The 17,048-nt window shown below is 43.7% G+C and overlaps 1 pseudogene; it reads left to right on the forward strand.

Annotated features, from left to right (window-relative positions):
• The window catches only part of LOC121689908, a 51,674-nt pseudogene continuing 34,626 nt past the window's right edge, over positions 1-17,048 (forward strand).

The raw sequence follows: 17,048 nt of genomic DNA on the forward strand, positions 1-17,048 counted from the left end.
TTTCTGCGTCGAGGTTTCCCTCTGTGGAGTCTGTGCGAAAGGGGAAAAGACCAACGATAAGTGAGTGGCTTTCTCCCATCGATTCTTTGTGTTCACGCAAACAAATAGCCGAAGAGCCTCAGTCGGGTAATGAACAATTTTCAACGAAATCATTAGTACAGACATCAAACTTTCAAATAGCCCGCTAAATCTTTTAAGAGGTCTTGCAATCGTAGCCGGCGAAGCAAGTGGGAGGACGACGTAGCGATAGCGACTTAGCATTTCCAGTTAAGGGGGAGGGTAGCCTCACCACTGGACTAGATGAGTGGGAGAGCGGCAAAGTGGACATCAAGGGCATCTGTCCATCTGAGAACGTGTCTTCACTCGATTTGATATCGAGCAGATTTTCGAGCCTTGTGTATGGTGAGTCAAATATTACCTCGTCTGTACCACGTGTGTTTTTGTAAATAACCCAAAGGATAGGAATCATAAAAACAAATTTGCAGCCCTAGCGTTAACAACTAACGTCAGAAAGCCACAGTGATCAAGGAGTGTGAAAGCGTAGGTTTGGATGAGAAAATGTAGGTACAATCTTTATATATACAGTATAAGTTAGATATTAGTGACGTAGAACGTTTGCAATTCGTTTTTATTCACAGCAGCACCGTCTTAATACAAGTGATTTAACTGCCGTAACGTATAGGTTTTTTGTCTTAGTGTAACGTTATATGTTTGTGTAGGCCTGTGTTGGACTTGTATTTGAGAAGTTCTGGAGAAACTTTCATGATAGCCATCTTTGGGACGTCCAACTTCAATAACCACCTACAACGTTGGTTCCACGTGCACGTTGACACGACGTACCGACAGTGAGTGTGGTTTTGCCCCGAAATAATAATGTTAGTCGGCTATTTTGTAAGTTTTTGGTTGTCAACAATGTGTCGCGTATTACTATCGAATGCCTTTTGCTGTCTATTGATGTGTATGTCAATAACGTTATCTGTTTCAAGGCTACTTGTGTCGTTACGACCGTCTCCCGGGAAATTTAAATAGCCACGTTGTGATACTCGTGTTTTGCTGCCCTAGGACCTAGTGAGCGTCTGCCGAAGCTTTATCGTTAGATATGGCGAATGAGCTCAGTTTGTTTGTGTGTATTAAACAATGCTGCAATTAAGCTGGCTGTCAGTGCATTTAGCTGGTTGTTTTGCCAGAGTGCCGTATTTGTTTTGGCTGCTTCGCGCCATCACGCTGTGATTCGCTGAGCTCGTGCAGAAGAGACGCTGTTGGCATTGCGTTTCCCTTTCACTTATTATCGCCGCTGGCCACATGCGTCTACGCTTCCGAATCCAGCGGGCTCCATTGTTTGTGCTCTCCCGGGAAGATGGCCCGGACCGCTGGAGGAAGGCGCTGATAACTATGCTAGGGGGTGGGGGAAAAAAGCTTTCGTGACCGTGACCGTGGTTTGTCAGGATTTTGAAGGACTGAGGAATGGCTTTCAAAAGCAGTGTCCTCAGCGGAAATGTGTTTATAACACATTTGTTTGCCTGTCGAAAATATGATCGTCTCTGGTGCCCAAATACCTTAGAGAAGTCTCTGCTCCATTGTTAGATTGTCATATCAATCCCAAGTCACCAGCAGCAGCCGGGGTTAGGATTTCCTTTGTGCAATACAGGCCATTAAGAATACCTACTGCACCGGCAATTCTGTTTATTTACTAACAACACGAGTAGTGGGACTGTTGATTTGGTCGGGATGTTGTAGAGGTCATATCCAAGCGTTGCAGGAAATTGCTGAACCTGAAGAACAATGTCAGTAAGCTCAGGCAAGCTGGTTGCTTCATCTTGTGTCGTTTGTTTAGCGTGTCTTTTCATGAGAAACAAAAAGGTAAGAGCCAGGCAGGTCTATTTCGACTCTGACATCCTGTCCTCAGAGTGTTTTAAAGAGGGCGAGGAAGAGAGGTGTGAATTCCAGGTTGTTGGTGTGAGTGTTGTTGAGTGGGTTTGCAAGTGAGTGCAAGGTGTGGAAATCAATGTGATGAAAGGTTATGGTGTGTGCTTCAATTGTGCTCTGAGGATGTTCACAATGCGGTTGTGCTGAGGATATTCTGTACCGTACTGTAACCTTGCCTGTACTCTGTACTATTATTAGAAAGTTAGAGCTTTTCAGCAGAAGTAGTGTATGACATGATACTCCCCACAACCGCTACAGAACCAAAACACTAACCATATTCAGATGAGAGGCCCTAAAATTTAGTCACGATAAGTTGAGCGACGAGTATGAATGAACAGGGTATGATAAGGGATCAGATTCCAAAAATAATTCTGTGGAAATGCATGGATTCCAGTTATTATACTAATAACTGGAATCCAAGTATTCGCACCAAACTGTTTGACTACAGGACGTTAGGTTTAGTACAGATGTGTTTTGAATTTACCAAATACAGTCTTTAACAGTAATCGACAGTTTTTTTTGCTTGCGTACCATATTTAAAAAAATTTGACTTCCCACACAAACATATTAGGTGCCGTACAATATGTCAGTTGACTGCCTGTTGGCCAAACAGGGAGAGCTCATGTCTTTGTTGAGTGCATTTCTTTGTTGAATATTTAACTATCTCCTCCCCAGCAACCTGAGCTGGATTCAGAGTGTTGACCTAACAGCCAGAGATATTTCATTTGGGAGGAGTTGTGAAGCATCGTGTTTTGTTTAGGTGGTGTGTCTGTGAGGTGCCACCTTGGCAACGACACGACTGACGCTGTTCCGACTGAGCACCTGTTCTTGGACTTACCGTAGTGTACACTACAGTGTGATGCAGCATAGTGGCCGACTTGTATTGAACTATTGAGGCTGAAGTGACTGTTTTTATTGCTCACAACAATTGAGTCTACAACAAACACTATCCAGGAAGGCAAGAGTAAAGAGGGCCAGTTCTCTTTTTTTAGATTAAACCGAACATACACTGTCTGCTTCCTTTATTCCATTATATTACTATCCTCACAGGTCAGTGTTGTCTCAATGTTATGTGATATTGTTTGATGGTATGCTTGGCCTTACATAAGTGGTGCCATGCTTGGTATGGGCTGGGGAGGGGAGAGGAGCTGTTATGGGCGCCGGTGAGTATCTAGTTGGTGGCATGCCATACTAAGACAAAAATAACCCCAAGTAGCCCATGGTCCCTGTTGGGTATAGTGATAGCAGGCCACAGGCATACAGTATGAATTTGACTTGCCACAAAAAATATTTGCCTACAAATCCTTTATATTGGTCGCTTTTTAGAACTCTTTTTCACTGCTCAAACATCAAGACCTAGGTCGTAGGCCTATGTGCTTGTGTTGGGCATATGTGGTAGCTTAGTGTTTAAGGAGCTGGGCTACCATGCAGTAGCCTGAAAAGTTGTGGGTTCAATTCCCGGTTTCCACTATTGCCCCCTTCAGCAAAGCACTAAACCCCTAGTAGCTCCGGGGACAATAGGCATCCTAATTGCACTAGCAACACCCTAGCAACCATGCCAATTACCCTAGCAACAACCTAGCAACCACAACTATATTGTGACCCTAGCAACCACCATAGTACCCTGCTGAACTCTTTTTTTTTTTGGTTCGTTCCATGTCAAAACCGATAAGGTTGTTGTTGCACCATCAAAGATTTTGTTCAAACCTATATCAAGAATGGGCCCCAAAACCAAGACGTGTAAAATATTTTTGTTCAAATATGTATGAATGAAACATGGTACATTATTGGCACTTTTTACACAGAATGACTATGAACTGGGCTATTTCCAATTTGATTTTTGTTTTCCTACTAGCTACCCCATAAACCATTTTAGTCATAGGAAAATTAACAAAAAATGCAATCACACCTTGTTTTATCCATAATATCTTCATGTGCATTTGTTGCAGAGACCTCAAATATTGGTATCTGTAGTCGGATAAAAAATGATTGTCATGTGGATACAAAAAAAGACCCTTCATATCACCAGTTTTGCACTTTGTTCCATATCTATATACTTATATAAAACTAATGGGCATGTAGTACAAACTTGTAATGGTCCATTCATACTGATAACATGTCTGTCTTCAATCCTACAATGTTTGGCCAGGCTAGGAATAATACTTTTCAAGGTATTAATGCCCAAACATGGCCTCCAAGATAAGGTATTTCTGAGAGTGTCAAAATGATTAAAAAAAATCAAGGGTGAAAAAATGTATGAAAACAAAATATTTTACAGGCCATAGTTTTGAAACCTAAATATTAGGTAGACAAACTTTGAGCAAAATCTGAGTCAATGCAGCAACCATTTTCTTGGTCTTTGGACTGTTACAATTCCAGCTGCTGAAAAGCTTCAATATGCAGTGAGGAAAATGCTCAAATCTTAATGATGGGCAAGCCTTTACACAAAGAGCCTGATTTTCTCGTTTTTTAATAACAAAAATTTATCCTGGGGTATCGCACAAAGGACAGCTGTCTAGCTGACATTAGGCTGATGACACATCTGAAACTGAGGCTGTCCATTGGTCTAAAATGGGTCATCCCTGTTTAGTCATCTGGCATGATGTCCCATGTCACTTATGAACCTGTGTTTGTAGCCTGGGTGAGTTGGTACAGTTAAGGTTAAATTACGGTAACCTACTTCAGGACCCTGCAATGTGTCATAGATATGTCTGAGTCATCTTATAGACAATGGGGTGTTTGGGACTGAAATGCAGAAGTTTCATCTGCCTTGGGCACAGTTCAGTTGAAATGTGTTTCCCAGGAACAGCTTGTCTAAAGCATGATGAAGTGGTGTTAGTCATTGTTCCAACAATGTTCCGGCTTATTGAACTTCAGAGAGCTTTTTCCGTACTTCTCTTTTGAGAGATTCGCTATCTCCCTCCGTCCTGTAAAGCTCAATTAGAGGTAGTCTTTCTCTTTTATTATGGTTAAGTTTTGTCAATCAGCAATTGTGAAGATGCTAGTTTGTATGTTTTAAGCAGATATTTCAGTGAATAGATAAAGACTTGAACCAGAAAGCAATTGATTGTGAAAGTGATATCTTAAATGAGAAGTAGATGTAGACTTGTTATTTTGTCTGTGATTGGTGTTTACTTTTACTACCTTAACAGTGGGCACTTTAAATTATTATGTATCACAAGGAAGATGCAGAAAAAAAACGAGTAATTGACTGACCCCAAATTCCCGCCCCCTTTTGCCGTGTCACAATGAAGCAGGCAAGTCTGGAATCTGACAGTACCTCAGTCAACTTTCTTACTTTCCTGCTATGATGTTGTGTTCGAGGCTCACTCCTCTGTCTTGAAAATAAAAATTTTGAAGATGCTTAAAAGATGTGTCTCGGGGTCTTGTAAAAGTAATACTGAATACGCCAGCCAAGTGTAAGACGTGTTTTTCCATTTCCAAAACTGAAAATATAGTTTGACCGATGTATAAAGTGGATTAATCTTGTAAGCAGTTAGTGGTAGAGATGCACCGATTGCAATTTTCTGGGCCGATTCCGATTTTTCATAGAGTTTGACCTGCCGATACCGATTTTAGCCGATTCCGATTTCATTTCTTCTAACCATTTTACAGCACACACACAAATAGTTATTTTCTATCTTTTCTTTGATAGAACATGTTAATATAGACGTGTAATCAACTTATCAATGATGAAATGGCTAAAAAAAATGGAACCAGTGAGCAGACAGATTATTTTTCAAATCTAACTTCAGATGCAGTATCAAATTATGGATTAAGTTAAGTTATGGAACACCCATTTTATGCTTCTCACATCCAATATCCAACTTAAGATTTAAGAACAATTTTCATGATACATTTGAACATGCTACCATGTAACATATTTTCATATGCATTGATGAATTTATGGGAGGGACAGGAAAAAGTGGTAGCAGCCTAGGCTATCACGCAAACACAGGGGAGAAGTGCTAATAGCGATTAGGTGCTCCACCATATGAAAACAGTGCACGTCTGTTTTGCGGTGAAAAAATTAAATCCAAATTCCGGTTAAATGCATCAATTAGGCTATAGAAACTTTCAGAGACGGCTGATTCAGTATTCAGAGCATCAGTTTAATTCATTGTAGGCTACTATGTCAAAAGCAACTTTAACGTTTGTTTGCCTTTCATCGACATCCACTTCTCAATCTGCTAGACTAGGGTATTTTAAGGCATAGCCCTAGTCTACGTGCAGTACATAGTTAGAGTATTTTTTTTTTAAGTGGAGTAGAACTACTAAGGCTACTGTATGTCGCTGCTTGTTGACATCTTATTATGTAGCCTAGCCTATGATCGCTAAACTTTGATTATTTTTAATGTCGCAATCGTTTATCTCCGTTCAGCAGGCTTGTGGTTCAGCTGTGGGCACGCAATTAGCTGCAGTGACGGGCGGTGATGAGCGATGTTTACGTAGCCTAATGAAGTGTCAGCTTAGTAAATTCCACGCAGTAGGCCAATGGTAAAGCACAGCGTTTGCTGCATAGAAAAACTCAGTAGCCTATTAGCTCTTTCTTTGTAGCCCTACATCCAGCCCTGAGTGTTGGCCTGGTTGCTAGCTTTTTCAAACTTTGCAAACTCAGCTGGGTGTTGTTACAGTTGCGGCGCACGAGGGTATTTGACCGGCATAAAATCGGCATGTCTCAGACTGACCGGCCGGTTACGTGAAAATCGGCCGATTCCGGTCACCAGCCGATCTATCGGTGCATCTCTAACCCTCATGCAACCTGTTGCACCAGCTACCATTAGCCACCCGGCTTTCGGCCAGGTACAGTGAGACAAGTGGCCAAGATTTAGGAAGCAGAGAGATAATGTTTGTTTATATTTTGATCTGTGAATTTGATTGACAGGCGGTTTTACGATTTCTCTGAATGTCTTACTAGACAGTCCTGCTCCCATGTCTTGTTACTTTTATGCTAGTGTGGAAAGGATCTCTAATGCAACTCACTCTAAGCACTCAATTCCCCATACTTTTAGTTCTCGTGCCTAGTCAGACTTGGAAGTTGTCTTGACTTACTGTATGGTGCCATCAACTTTGATTTTCTCTGCACCTGGCTGAAAACTGGTCAGAAATTATGTTTTTTTTGTCTTGGCTTTCTTCACCACATTTGCGACAGTTTGCAGTAAATCAGGTGTCAATACAGATGGTGGTAACCAAAGTGAAATTTTAATGTAAAACTGAAAATGTAATTTTACTGTAAGAATTGTCTGAATACTGGTCGTTCCAGTAGTGTAGTGTTGGTTGACTGTTCTAATGGTGAGAAACTAAAACATGATGCACCTGATGAAGAAGAATCACTGAGCATCCGGCTTTGCAATTTGGTTATTAAGTCATGATTCAATAATGAGCTGATAATTCTCTTTCCAGGTCCAATGGCTTTCAGACCCGCTCATTTTTCTCCATAGACAATAAAATAAAAAAAATGTTCTGCTATTCAGTGTAGCCTTATAAAATCATATTTTTCGCAGAATCCTGGATGTTACCGTTGATTAGATCATCTGGTTGCAGTAATTACTCTGAAGTTAAGCAATTTTGTTTTACCCTCACTAAAATGGAGGTGATGGTGATAAAGTTTACAAGTTGCGAAAAAGGGCTGGCTGCTCTAGTAAACGTCTTTTGATGGAAAAAACTGTTGGACCTGTGATGTCGGACTTAACAACCAAATGGTAACAATGGGAGGCAGAGCTTGGGATCGGTCATTTAATTCTCACCTCCTAGCTGATGACCACCATTTGTTACTTTCACCGTTCAGCTTTCCTCAACATAACCAAGGAGACTGGAGGTTACTTTGGTCTGCTGCCCAACACCACAAAAAAAACCTCGTCCAATCCATTCAGACGGTCTCTCCAAGCCCAGCTTTTAAGAACAACACACACACACACTGACTCACTCACACACACACCTCCAATATCTCAGCTGTCTCCTGTGGCTAGGATCTGCTTTTAAGCTGCCTCTATGCTCATCTGACCGCACAAACCCATTGCTTGCCCAATAGATGTTATCTTCAGTTTTGACTGATTGTGTATGACTTGCGCAGTCCTTGCTGGCTATGTGATCTGATGTCAAGAGAGATACTTCCCCATATTATTTGTAAATCGCAGAAGAAAACAGATTTGCAAACAGTGGCGTGACCTACTTAGACTGCATGTTTGTGTGTGTGTGTGTGGGGGGGGGCGGGTGGGTATGTGCAGTGGAAGGCTTCACAAGCATGCCGAGTTAGTATGGCAGGTATCTGCTGATTTGCAACCCCCCCACCCCCATCACTCTGTCCTTTTTAATTTGATAATACTACAGTAGAGATTAAGATGGCTTCCTGGCGGTTCTGTCTCTTTTGACATTTAGTATTGTATGGTGAGGTCTGTGTGCTCAGTAAGGAAGTGACTTGAGTTGGTGAGGGTTGGTGAATAGTTGTTATTGTAGTCACTGCTGCCATCTAGTGGACAGCCATGTTCTCAGCTGTTCACTTTCCAGCTACAGTTTATTTGCAATAGATCATATCTAAATCATGTATACATGTATAAGTTCTGTGGACAGTTGAAGATAAATTGCTGCTCCAAGTTCCAGCTTCCTCATGACTTTGAATATTGTCCCTCCCCAAGATGGCGACCGTTGAAGGTCCACACTTAACTTTTTGACCATCCGAGTACTTGCAGTGCGCTGCTTGTTGCCATCATTATCATTTTGCACACCTATGCAAATTAGATATTGTATTTAGATATTATTTAAGTACAGAACTACGCAGAATGGGACATTAAGGGCAGGTTCAACTTTCATTTCTGTTATGTCAGTATTTGTTGATACAAAAAAGCATTTCATAGCATGAACCGTATGCTATCCTCCCAAGATGTAACTCATTGACATGCAAGACCTACAGTAATCCCTAAACTAGTCCGCTTTTGTACTGCCTTCACCAGATAAGCAATCTTTCATCATACAATGTGCCGTTGGCTTCTTTAAACCATGCTTTCCCATAGCATAAAGGTGGTATATGGATAACGACAAGTGATCGCTGATAGAAGAGTTCTGTAAAGGAGTTTCGTGCACAGATACTGGAGATTCATAATAATGCAAGTAGCGAGTCTTTTCTCTGAGAGCTGTGTTTAATGTTTTGTATAAGGGTGTAAAACTACCTCTTGCCAATAAAGAAAAACCTAACTATCTTATTGGCTGTTTCAGTAACCAGTCATTTAGCCGGAAGGCCTGTGGATATTCATCTGATTGTAGATGTGCCAGTGTCTGTATGATATGATGGAAGGCATTATGGAGTGAATGCCTCTCTTGTAGCTTTTATCTTGTCTATAAAGATAGCCACAGATACCACCTGACAGGTGTGACGTATATAAATATGCTGATTAAAAAGCATGATTATTGCACAAAATTGTGTCTTGGACTGGTCACAATAAAAAGCCAGCCTAAATTGTACTGTTTAACAACACAATACCACTGATGTCTCGAGTTTGGGGGAGAGCACGCTGGCTACAAGAATGTCCAACAGAGCTGTTGCTTGAATGTAAAGTACTCAATGTGTATTTTGCCAAATATCTGAACAGAACTTGAGAAAAATAGCATAAGCCTTTTGTGTACATGGAATAAGTCTTGGATCTTTTACTTTAACTCATGACAAACTATTGTATTTCTTTGTTTGTTGTTCAGATTAAATTGCACTGGATAGATAAATGATATTAATGCCTCTCCCTCTCCCTTCCTTCCATCTCTAGAATGTTCTGAAGGCTCTCAGGCAAATCAGTGGCAGGTCAGTGTGGAGATGAAGCAGGACCTGCTGTTGCCGGGCAACACCAGCACCACTGCCAGCAGGGGGCATCAGAGACGGCAGCGATCAGCAGCACCGACGGCAACAACCACCACCACCACCAAGACTATCATCGCCCCGCCAACCTCGCCAGGCACCACCCCCTCTTCCTCCTCAAATTCCTCATCTTCCTCGGTCCGCGCCGGACTGGAAGACGGGCCCGAGGATGATGGCCTGCTGGATCGAGCGGCCGCTGAAGAGGAGGAAGAGGGAGAGAGTGAACAGGGGCACGATGAGGGAGGAGAGGAGGAGGACGATGAGGAGGAGGTGGTGGTGGAGGAGGACGAGGAGGGCAATGAACTGCAACAGGACGATTTAGAGCGGGAGGGGTCAGAGGTCGGGGGTGAGAACCGCTCGAGTCACAGCGAAGAAGCAGCCGACGAGGACAATATTGAGGACAATGATGGCAACAGCGGACATTTTGCTCAGGAGTTGGAGACTGAGGGACAGTGTGGTGAGGAAGAAGACCATGAGGAGGAGGAAGAGGAGCATGATTGCTACAACTCTGAGCGCTCTGAGGGAAGTTTGGGAGAGGAAGATGACGAGGAGGAGGAAGAGGGCGAAATGACCGAGGAAGATGAGGAAAGGACAGATGGGATGACGTCACACACAGCTGATGGCAAGACCAGTGACTGCCTGAAGGGACACCCGAGCAAACGCTCCAGCTCCAGCCTGCTCCAGGTAAGCCTCTACACTTCAGGAGAAACTTGGTGGACTATTGGCCTTTATGACATATGCAGATTACATGATTTTCTTTGTCTTCCACGATGGTCTTTTACGATTGACCATGTCAGACTAGGCGATCAGAGAACCACAAATTCTTGCCGCATCTTGGTTGGAAGATTTTCCACATTACAAGATCATGTAGCCTATCTATCTTAGCCTTCTTGTCTTGTGTTGTCATAGTGTCAGTGTCAACACGGGAGTTGTAGGAGATTCCCCAAATATTCTGACATGCTAGACTTTTGGTCGTGGAATCATGGAACATCACAGACAATAAATCGCTGGGGTCATTTAATTTGTCACATTACAAGACTATATATGCGGGCACGACACTGGAAATTTGTCAGTTTCGGACTATATTGTGTAATCTGTATAGGCCATTACACGGATTAAGCCTAGTACTAGACTAGAAAAAAACTTAAATGAAAATCTCCATTAAAAAGGCTTTTAATATAGGATTAAGTTTAACCCATGTTCGAGAAGCCCAGTATGCCTCTGTGTGATTTGGTCTTTTTTTTTTTTAGTTAATTGAAATAATAAACATGCAGATATTAAAGAAGGTAAATATTTTGCTGAAGGATTTTCCAAAGGCCAGACATAACATGTTGATGTGATTTGTAGCAGAGTTTTGCATTGTTCTCAGTAATTAACATTAATTCCATTAAAGCAGCACTATGTAAGTTCTGGTCTAAAACTAGCGAGCTAGCTACCTAACATGCCCCCAGAACCTTGCAAACACGAGACAGAGCTGTGGAAGTGCAGTGTGTTCTAGCCTGGAATACAGAAGTACAAAGTGCATGTCCTCGATGGCTGTTGAGAACGACACATGTGTTGATCTGTCCTTAACATGACCATGTACTTTAAAATTAGAATATGACGCAAAAATGGTGTAATAAAAGTTGTCTAAAAGGGCTCCTCGCAAGGTTGCAAATGTTTGTGTAGTGTAGTTTTTTTTTTTTTTTTTTTTTTTTGGTCTCAAATATATCTGGACCATATCCTCAATTTATGAGTAGCTTTTTAATAGGAGATCATATATTGTTTCAAGGTAAGTTTATACCAGTAGCAAATGTGAATCCTATTAAATAATTTAAGTTAAAAGTATTGGAGTATTGGATGGAGCATGGGTCCAGCTCTGCAGACGGTGTCTGTGGACCTCTTTCAAGACCTCTTGCATTCTTAGTCAGATTGATCGGTATGTTTTCTAAATTTCAGAAATGTTCACCTTAACGGACGTTATAATAATGAAGTGTGTGTGTGTTTGAACACACTGAAGGCAACCTGTGCACAGCCAGCGTGTGTGTGCCGGTGTTGAGGGTTTGAGTGTGGGGGCGTGTAAAGTGAGAGTTTCTTAATTGGTTTGACCACAGATGTTTGCTGAAGGTCCCAACCTCTCGCTCCCTTTCTGACCCGAGAGGTTGCGTTACTCTTTGGCCAGCAGGGCTTTTCTTAACTTCCCGGGTCAAAAGCAGATCAAGAACCATGCCCTTTGGCCATAGCGACCTACCCCCCCCCCCCCCCCCCGAACCCCAAGTCCTCAATGCTCCAACAAGCCCAATTAGAAATGATAAATTACCAGCTGGTAATTCATGGGCTTGTTAAGACTCAGATGGTGTGTGTAAAAAGGAAAGGAGTTGACATTTTTTGAGCAGCAAGTGTCCTTGAAACAAAAGTCCTAGCTCGATGCTGTTTGTTCATGATGTGGTTTTTTTTGTTTGTTTTTTATTTATTTATTTATTTTTAGTTTAAATTTATTTTTGAGCTTCCCAATTTTTTTATTAATAGGAGAATGAAGAGTAGACAGGAATTGAGTGTTAAAGAAATTGGGTGTGTGGAATTGTGACCATGTGATATGCTGCCCCTTGCACCACTGCTCCCCCGTATCAGGTTGTAGTTTGGTCTGTTCCATTGTTTATGTCTGTCTCTTGTTAGTCAGCGTAAGTGTGAGGTGGATTGAGGTTGGTGAGCGGAATGTGGAGCTCCTGCTGGGTGTGGAGGGTGCCTTGTTCCTTGTTTTGGATCCCTGGGTGGGGATGACCCTAGGGGGAGGGCCAGATGGCGTTCGGCGGCGCGTCCTCCCAGGTGCAGCTGTCTGGTGCGGGGCTGGGCGGACAGAGGTCACGGGTCGCAGGTCACAGACAAGGGCTGGGCCAAGCGCTCTTCTCACTTTTTTCCCAGGGGATGCCTGCAGTGTCATTCCATTTCTCCTCTCTGTGTCACACTCTCGCGGTTTTCCCCCTTGTGAACTACTAGTTGTGAAGGGACATGGATAGCTAAAGACCCTTCTTCCTTCAATCTCTCACATGAAAGTAGCATTATGCTGATCAATCTCAGACTGTTAGGGCATTATGCATTGATCAGTATGCGTTAGCTCAGCTATTTAACTGTTGATATATGCGTTTTGTTTAGTATATTGTAGGTGGGTAGCCCAGTGAGTTGCTCCAAGTGAGAATTACTGTAGACAATGTTTGAAGTAAACTTTGTAACTGCTGTGTCGGACATGGCCCAGCCAGGACCATCCCTAAGGCCGCATCTCTGTGAACTTGACGAGAGGGTCAACTGGGGACAAAAAGTGCTGATGCTTTTGTCATTTGGTTTGAGGATGAATGAACTCAGTGGCCGTCCAGTTTTGTCTCCCTCCTCTGTGCTCAGTCCATGAATAGAATAGAAGTCAGAGCAGTGGAATGTGCTTGTGGCTTGCACATTGCCATCAGGTACTCCCACCTATTTAAGAACAATAAAAACAAAAAGAAGGGCGCCACCAGCAAGACCTCAGGAAGACTTGTCTCCTCAGCGTCTTCAATGGCGTCTCAAGATGGCCGTCTCTTCTTTCTTGTTGCTGACAATGACTGAAACCACAGGTGGGTCTGCGTGCTGGGGTTTTCACTGTTGTGGTGGCCATTTTGGCTCTGTATGTCTGGGTGGCATCAGATGCCTGCCAGGCAGTGGTGGTCTCTGCTCAGGCGTTGTCTCCAAGAAAGCCTGCATTCCTTCCAGCCAGGCAGCTCTGGACTTTTAGAAAATGTTATAAAGCACAGGTGGCACACACACACACACACACACACACACACACACACACACACACACACACACACACACACACACACTGCCCAGAAACATTTTCACTCATGCTTTCTGTCTCCATCCTCTCTTTGCGCTTGTTTGTTTGGATTGAGTGTTGTTTTGCTTGGTTTCATTTAGTTCATTTTGTATGCAGCGGGAATACGTGTGCGATGGATTGCTGAGGACATTTCTGTTTTCTGGAGGTAATTGGGTGGTACAGAGTTTCATTGGATTGGACCGAGTAAGATATTGTTAACACAGCACCTGATTGATTGTGGTGGTTTTTTTTTTTTTTTTTAAATCGGTAAGCAAAGCAACTTTGATCAAAAGGCTTAATACCAAGGGATCCCTAAACAAGCCTTAAATTAATAATCATTGACTGCTTCAGATGAGAAGAGAGAGTAGTATGAGAGTATAGGCCTAGGGGTAGCAATACAGATGTCCACCAGGGGGTGCTTGAGCCTGCTTGTGTTGTAGAACTACACTATGGGTTGATGTTCGATGACTGAGCCAAAAAAATCCTTCTAAATAGCTTCTACTATTTACAAAAGATAGTAGAACTACTTATAAAGGTTGCCATTGAACCCATGACTACCACAGTCGATGACTGCTCTAGTCATATGGACACTGTATACACCACATATGGGATGAAGCTTGAACTGCCCGCATCAAAAGGGTTAATTGAAGCAGGAAACAGATGTTCTGGTCACTATCTGACCTTAACCTAACAATATTAAAACAGTCGCTTCTTATTTCCACCGTTAATCTGTCACCTACTTTCAATGCTTTCTAGTGATTTTCTACCATTCTCTCTCTTAATATATCTCTCTCTCTCACTCGCTCGCATTCTGAACCTGATAGTATAAATCTGCTGTTCTAGCCCTTTGGAGTGAAGGATTAATGTCCCCCAACCTACAGCCCGGGGCATAGTAATCTGTTAGATCACAAACACACTCAGACACACACTTAGTCACTCAAGAACACATACACACACACAAATGTATTAGGTTTGTGTCCCTGTGCTTTAAGGCATGAAGGTATGTTTACTTAATCAGGGCGGAGTAGAGACATGGCTTAATATACTAATGTACTGTGGCAGTGCTGACAACCCCAACCCAATCCCCACCCCACCCCACATACACACACATACAGAGAGAAAAAGAGAGTTTCTCACACATCTGAGGATCAACCACCTAAAAGACTTCTTAATCAATCAAAAAGCAGCAGAACGACAGAGATAGCCAGAGAGGGAGAATTCCCAGAGTCCGAGATGCTGGCCCTGGGTTACTGGTCATTTTTAGTCCCGTGGAGCAGCGAGGGTGGAGCAGGGATTGCGACGGTGGAATGTCAGGCATGTGGGTGGATGCTGAGGCCTCGCTGCTTCTGAGCAGCCGGACGCTCTCGCATCGGTTGTCACAGGGGTCACGTATCCCAGCATTCTCTGCATACCGCATCACCTAGCCACCACCCAGCCCCCACCCTGACACACACACACACACACACACGCACACACCTTCTGACAGCCCTCGTCATAACCACCACCTAGAATTTCCCCAACCGTACAGTACTCCCAGGATGACTGAGCAGAGGTTTCACATTGCCAAAGTTTAGCAGTTTTATTCTTGCCTCAAGCCATTTCGTATGACACTGTATGATTTTATTCACTAAACCTAGTAGAGTTTAAATCCAACATAGTTCACACTGTAGAGGGTATGATTATGGTACACAAGACAATGTAAGGATTACTCCTGAGATGTTGAATGAAGGCCAGTCTTTGACTGTCTCTGTCTCTCTATTCAAATATGATATTTCACTGATTGACTGAATTGGCCTGTGGGTGTAGTAGAGTTAACCTGTGTCTCCTGCTGATGTCATTTTCTGTTCATACATTTCAACGTGTTCCAAAAGCACTGCTGACTTTCAAAGTATGAATCATTCTGGAAGCATGTGCACCCCTCCCTCCCTCTCTCCTCCTCTCTATCTCTCTCTCACACACATTTGCGTACGCGCACACACACACACCAGGCTGCTTGTCTGTATGCATGGAGTTGGAGATTATGGTGGTCACACTTGGGAGGAGGCAGATATAGCACTTGATAGATCAGCACGTGGGAAGAGCCGGTGGATATGAAATGAACATTGTGTATTCGTGCGCAGTGCCATGTTGGGTGCTCACTGTACAGACGCGCGCTGATGGTGTCACACTCGGTGTGGAATGGATGGGCCACGCTGCGCTGGCATGACTAAGCTGCTTTGAATTCCATGGCAATGTCGCCAGTCTCGTTGAGAGCTGAGCAGCCGAGTTTGGGGGTGGGGGGGGAGAGAATACAGGAAATTACATTTTGTCACAGACGATGCCTGTAGAACTGCTGTTCTCCTTTTTCGGGCTTGGTTGGAATGCTAAAAGGAAACTAAGTTCGGCCCAGGCTTGGCAGTGCAAACTCGAGCCATCTTAGTTGAAGTCACCCCAGGCAACATTTTAAAGGGCACGGGCTGGCATCGGTCACGTGACGGAGAGACGAGCTGCGTCAGTGCACAGCAAGACAAGAATGGTCGGGGGGGTGGGATGGGGGTGCGGCACGTCGCGGCGGTCTAAAATAAGACCTGAGCCAGCCAAGAGGGGGGACCTGACCGAGAGGGTTACGCTCGCCGCGGGCGATAAATACGGTTTGCCCTTCCACCCATCCCCGAAACTGAACCTGGCCACCACGCCATCTGCTCCCTGCTGACCACTGGCGCGCTGCCCTACTGACGTGTGTAGTAGTATGGCCCTATGGAGGAGCTCCATGCTCGGCCTCGCCACGCCCTGCGCTCGGAGCTCGCTGCCCAGGGAAGGCGCAGAGGAGCGGGGACAGGGCCACGTGGAGAGCTGCCCTGTGGAAGTGGATGTCATGGAGGCGGTCGCGGAGAGACTGCGGTCGCAGCGGAAGAATGCCGAGGGTCAGAAAACGCGACCCCGCCAGAGCATGCTCCGGATCTTCAACATCCACGTCATCACACATAGACTGTACCGTCACAGAGAGCGATTGGTGAGGAGGCTTTCTTTGTCAATTTTGCCACGTACTGATTTACCTCACACATTACAGATTAAACAGACAAGCAGATTAAGTTCATCCATGTGGTGATGTTTGATAGCCACAGAGTTCCCAGAAGCCTGTTCACCATGCGTTTCTATGCATTGATGCTTCCTTATAAGAAGAGGGCTAACGGCTAACTATTTATAGAAGCCGACTTTTAATTTATGATTTGATTGGTTTTTCGCAAAAATTCCAGTATTAACAGACTGAGCATTTGGTGTCACAATTGGTGTCCTTTTCAACGTCCTTCTGTTAAAACGGTCTTTAATCTGTAGCCCGCATGTTGAGATGCGACGATTTGCCAAAGTACTCCCAGAGGATCTCTCTAAATTAGGATCGTGCATGTCCCATGCTTTGTCATCATGATCTACTGGAGGAACTATTCTATTTGGCAAACAGCCATGTGGCACTGACTG

Source organism: Alosa sapidissima, chromosome 18, assembly GCF_018492685.1.
Source record: "Alosa sapidissima isolate fAloSap1 chromosome 18, fAloSap1.pri, whole genome shotgun sequence".
NCBI lineage: Eukaryota > Metazoa > Chordata > Actinopteri > Clupeiformes > Clupeidae > Alosa > Alosa sapidissima.